This window comes from Rhineura floridana, chromosome 2 (genome assembly GCF_030035675.1).
Source record: "Rhineura floridana isolate rRhiFlo1 chromosome 2, rRhiFlo1.hap2, whole genome shotgun sequence".
In the NCBI taxonomy this organism is placed as follows: domain Eukaryota; kingdom Metazoa; phylum Chordata; class Lepidosauria; order Squamata; family Rhineuridae; genus Rhineura; species Rhineura floridana.
In genome coordinates, this window is record NC_084481.1 from 94,086,165 (window position 1) to 94,092,254 (window position 6,090).

Genomic DNA, 6,090 nt, shown 5'->3' on the forward strand with positions numbered 1-6,090 from the left:
CTGACCACAACTACCAAAAGTGTATTTTGGCTTTACCAAAGGCTTCTGGACAAGGAGTGCCTGTTTGGCTCTTGTCTTTAGGAATCCTTGGTTTACCTATGTCTGGGTTCTGGGTTTCCTCTAACTCAGAGTAGAACCACTTGAAGGGGTGGTGGCAGCCTATCTTCTACCTTGCAGGGTTGGTGTTGGTTTGCACAGCCTTGGCAAGGGGGGTATTGGGTTCCAGATCAATTGCCCAGGGTGGGGAATTGGGTCTGAAGCATGTACCTGGCACCTGCAGGGTGGCACGAGGGCATGACAACTCCTGCTTACTCTGAGTCAGGTGCATCACTGCTCTTGCCACTGCCAACACCATTATTTATTATTAATTAATTAATATCTTGCCTTCCTCCTGAGGGAACCCAGGTTAGTAAACACATCAATTAAAAAAAACCCCACAGCATTCTAAAAATAATTTAAACATTCTATAGACAATTAAAAACATTCTCTCAACCAGTGATCTCAGGGTTGCCAGAAACTGTGTCTTTCAGCCATCAAATGCCCGGGTAAACAAGAATGTGTCTCAGTTCCTCTGGAAAGTCAGTAACAAGGGAGACAGAGATAACTCAACAAGATGGACATTCCACAAGTAGGGAAACGGCCACTGAGAAGACCTTGTCATAGGTCAACGCCCACCCAGGCAGGCACCATCAACAAGGCCTCACCTGTCAATTGTTGGGTCTGAGATAGCTGAGATTGGGGAAGATGGTCTTTTAAGTATTTGGGCTCAAAGCCATTTAGGGCCTTATATGCTAACAGTAATACTTTGAATTTGGCCTAATAACTCACTGGCAGCTAGTGCAGCATTTTCAGGACTGGTGACCTATGGTCACATCAGGCTGTCCAACTTACCAGCCTAGCAGCTGCATTCTGCAGCCTGATTCATTTTCAAGGACAGTCCCACAGATGACACATTACAGTAGTCCAAACAGGTCACCAGAGCATGAACAACTGAGGCCAGCCGGCCCAGGAAAGCTGTAGCTGGTGAATCGGCCTAAGCTGGTCATAAGGACTCCTAGCCACTTGAGACTCTAGTGACAAATAGGAATCCAGGAGACTCCCAAATTGTGAACCTGTTCCTTCATGGGGTGACTAGCACCTAAAGCCCTGCTCCCTGGTCTTTTCACTAGCAAGAGCTATTAGACTAGCAAGTATCAAGTATTCTGTGGTTGCCCTGCATGTTTTGAATAACCTCCCCAGGGAAACGGGTGACCCCTTCTTTGTTAGATTTTATGAAAGCATTAAATACTTTTTTTGTTCCAACCCACATTTGGGTAATTTTATGGTGCTGTGTTTTATTTTACCTGCCAGTACTTCTGTAATGTTGTTTTATTGTTTAATAACCCAGAATTTTAGTATTTTATTTATTATTGGACTTTTATTTATTATTGGACTTGCAAGTTACCTGGGAAGGCTGGCTAAAAATCTGTTAAATAAACAAACAACTCAGGGAGTGGGGACAGGTATGAGAACAAATGCAGCCCCCCAAATCTCTTTACCCAGCCCTCAGGACACTGTCTGGGCCATGCCAACCTTGTTCCACCCCCTCCTCAAGTGATTTTGCTTGACTGAAATGTATTCTTGAACTGTGATAATGTCTCTTGCTCAACTAGATGGTGAATGGAGAAATGTATGGGTATATGTGGAAACCTCTGACTTTTCATGTCTGGAGTGTACCCTACTGGAGTGCACTTTTACACTCTGCCCCCACACCATGCCAAGGGCCCCCCAGAAAATTGACCATGAGTGAATGCAGCCCTTTGAAAAATCTTCACCTTCCCTGCTCTAAAGTGTTCGATTCCTGCATGCAACAAGTGCTTTGTTAATTTTATGAGAAGATAGGGATTAAAATACTGTGTAATTTAAGAATCATTAAAATATAGTTCAGATAGTTTACTCTGGGTGCATGCTGCAGGTGTAGCTAATTATTTTTTTTTGAAGGGAAGCAAATTTTTATGCTGCCCCTGCCCTGACAAAATCCCACCAATTTGGGCAGCAGTGACACACAAAAATGATTAAATGAGACACATTGTTGGAGTGGGTGGAGTCCAGCATTCAGATGCAGATGTCAGTCTCCATAGATCATATAAGGGGGGAGCCTGTGGCTGTGGGGGGTGGCCAAATCTATCATGGACTTGTGGCCTCCAGGTTAGCCAAGGGTAAATATGGCCCTGAGGCCACAAAAGGTAGCTACCACTGCTATAGCAAATTGAGAGTATCCCAAGGTATCACCAAGAAAGACAATTTCTATGAAACTTGGTATCCATTTATAGTCTATGTAAATCAAAAAGAACATGGTAGAGTACCTCCACCACATTACACTTGAATCTGGAATGCCTAACATTGTATGTGAGTTAATTTTGTCTTTTTTGTTTCAGTATTTATAAGTTGATAGACAATGATAGGTGCTTTCAAAACTCATATTGATATATATATGTGTCTTATATTTGTTTTTTGTTTTTAACTTTATCTTAAGAATTTTCTAATCTCTATTATATATGGGCTTTAAATTCAATATTCTGCAGCAAATGGGAAGGGGGAGTTTCAGGTTTGTTCTGGTTATATAATTTTTCTTTTTATGTCAAGCAGCACTCGTGTTTGGAGGCTGTAATTAATGTGTAATTCTGTATAAAGAAAAAGTTAATAAAAAAGAACTAAAAAAAACCCCAACCCCACTGCTATAGAGTTTCCAAATCTTTAGAAAGAACATTAGCACTAACACTAGGCACCATAGGAAAACACCTGCAAATCTTCCCAAACGGTGCTCTCTGCTAGTCCCACTGAAATGCACCCTGCTGCACTTGGGCAACAGGGTCTTTCATTCATTTGACTTCGTTGAATTTTTATTTGTGACAGTTCCTGTTTGCTGATGCTCCCTATCCAAACTGAATGAGGGTTTACCAGTGGTGCTGCTAGGATGTGAAGAAACAGAAGCAATAGTAGTAGTCTTGGCACAGGCCAATGACACAAATTTGCCTTTGGGAAAATTGAGGTGGTGGGTGGCTAGGATCTCAATGGCACCATGCTTTGCAGCCTGCAAAGTTTCCCCCCCAAAAAATTATGGTTAAGGGGAGGAGGGAAGGAGCAGGTGACCCAGGCCCAGTGCAAAAAACATGGGGCTCAGGCCCCATCAGCCACCACAACACCCTTGGGGTTTACCAAGTAAATGGAGTAGTTGAGAGGTGGGTCACTAGTATTAAAAAAAGGGAACAAATGTAGCTTTTATTCCACTATGTTGCATAAGATAATGGTGCTGAGGCATCTTGATAGGGCAATAGCCACTTTTGTGACCTCATAGTGCGGAGGCAGTGTGTCATCATTTCAGATCCCACTATGTCCTTTTGATTGAGCAAGAGTATGAATGTGAGTAATTGTTATAATAGACATGCAACTTGATAGGAGAGAATGAACTCAGCTGAACTGAAATCTCCATTATATGAAATCACATGAATTCTTATTATTCATAAGATCTTCCTTAGCCCTCCTCCAATGCAATGCATACCATACTCATAGTAGTTAGATCATTCTTATACCGACTCTTCTACATTTTCCTTTGTTACGTTTAATTTTTTACTAGTCTCAGTTTTGTATGCCATTTTCTTGTATGTTGGGTAAAATAGTAATTGAACCACAAACAAAATAAAGCATGCACACAAAAATGTACCCTCATCTTGACGCAGCCCCACACTATTCCTCCACATGACAGAAGTAATTATTGACCACCATTTCTCAGAAAATCCTGAGCTTAACATTAACAGAACAAGAACACAAGCTTCTTCTGAAAGCAGAGCTACTAGATGACACCAATTCCTTTTTATCTGCCCACTCCTGTGCCTTTCCAAGCAGTTATCTGGAAGTAGTACTATTAATATTCCTGCATACACTCTAGATCAGTGGTTCTCAAGTTTTTCCTCCCTGCAGACCATCTGAAAATTTCTGGGTGTCTAGTTGGCAGATCACTTAGTAAACTGTTTTTCAGCACCAGCATTGTCAAAACAAGCACTGTAAAATGTAAATCGTATGCCAAGGCCAGTCCAATTAGAAGGGCCCTTTAAACAGTGCATTTTTAGGGGAAAATTTGTAGGCTGCAATGTATGAGCCCTAGGCTAGGGCCTTAAGAGACTGTCCAAGAAATCTGGCCCAGGTCAAAACAGCCTCAATTTCCATAGTCAAAAAATGAAATGAATGGAGTGCAGTGCAGTGCCAAGTATAGATATTGATTTGTTCTGCAATGTTTCAGTGGACCCCCTGAACGGAGCTCACAGAACGCAGTTTGAGAACCTGCTTTCTAGACATATTCCTTTGAGGCTGCTGTTTGGTTGCAGGTATGTTGTGCTTATCCAGTGCTTGATGTACTGAATTTTATACCAGGAGGGGGGGAATGGGATGCTCCTCCACAATTGCACATCCATTGCTATGAGAGTGCTCCAAGGAAAAGGATTGCACAAGTGTTATGATGGAATGTGCTGACGCTTGCTTTCATTTTTATTGCTCCTGAAAACTAGTATTTTTTTCAAGCCTTCTTCCATCCCTTTTAATAAAGTTGCATTCATCTGTAATTTATCATACAGTTGTACACACACACTTATGCTTATCTAAGCCAGAGCTTGGAAAAGTTACTTTTTTTGAACTACAGCTCCCATCGGCCCAATCCAGTGGCCATGCTGGCTGGGGCTGATAGGAGTTGTAGTTCAAAAAAGTAAGTTTTCCAAGCTCTGATCTAAGCATGATTCCAGGTCATGTTCTGCAGGCACATGATGCAGTAATCTTCCTTAGCAGGTCTGTCTCTTGTCAGTGCCTAGACGGAAGCTGCGTAGGCAACCTATGTATGCCATCTTGAGCTCCATGGTGGAAAATAGATGTACACATACACATTGTGCTTCAAGAAGCTAATCCACCATTATGCATCAGCACAAAGCATGCTATCCCCAGTGGTTGTACTTCTAATTACCTTCCAAAGAGAATGGAGCCAGCAATGGAATCTTGAGCCTTGCAATGCAAATCTGTATACATCTACTAAGTCCCACTGAGTTCAATGGGGGTTACGCCCAGCTTTGTTGACAGCAGCAGTCTGTGCTCTTCTCCTTCTCCAAAAACACACAGCAAAGCACATGTCATGTTTTATTATTACATTTCTATTCCACCTTTATTTCAAGGAGCTCACATGGTTCTCCTCCCTCTCCATTTTATCCTCACAACAACCCTGTAAAGTAGGTTAGGCTGAGAGACTGTGACTAGCTCCGTGTGTATAGCAGAGCTTGGAAGGAATTAGTTACAAGTAACGTTACTTGTAATTCATTACTTTTTTGAAGAATGAGTGGGTAATTCCTTTACATTTCGATTGTAATAGAACTAGGAGTAATTTTATTACTTTTGTGGAGTAATTGTAATGTTTCCAGCATTACTTTTGGGCATTACTTGAGGGGGGAGCAGAGGAAGTCTTCTGCTTCTCTGATTTGTAGATGAAAATCATGTGCCTCAAACTGGGCTTCTGTGCAGCGTTGCTCTTCCCTCATGTTGTTTGGGTGGGTAGGATGCAGTGAGGGTGGAGGTGGAGAGTGAGACGGGGTGGAGTGGAGAAAACAATTGTTTAACAAAATGGATGGTGGTGGTGAAGAATGGAGGAAAAAAGGAGCCAGAGGGCAAGAACATGGATAAAGGAGGAGAAGGAGGCAGCAGCAGCAGAATGGAGATAAAGAACTGTGGAGGTGAAAGATGTGTGTGTGTGTGCGTGCGTGCGTGCGTGCGCACTTTGCACACAAAGTGGCCTCCACCACCCTCTCTGGCTACTGTGCTGCATTTGCAGTATTTTAACTTTTTTGCATTTCAGGAGAAAACGTTTGCTTAGGTGAGTGTCCCTTAGTTGGTGGCAGGGCAGGGTCCGGGAGGTTGGTTCATAGAATCATAGAATAGTAGAGTTGGAAGGGACCTACAAGGCCATCGAGTCCAACCCCCTGCTCTATGCAGGAATCCAAATCAAAGCGTTCCCGACAGATGGCTGTCCAGCTGCCTCTTGAATGCCTCCAGTGTCAGAGAGCCCACTACCTCTCT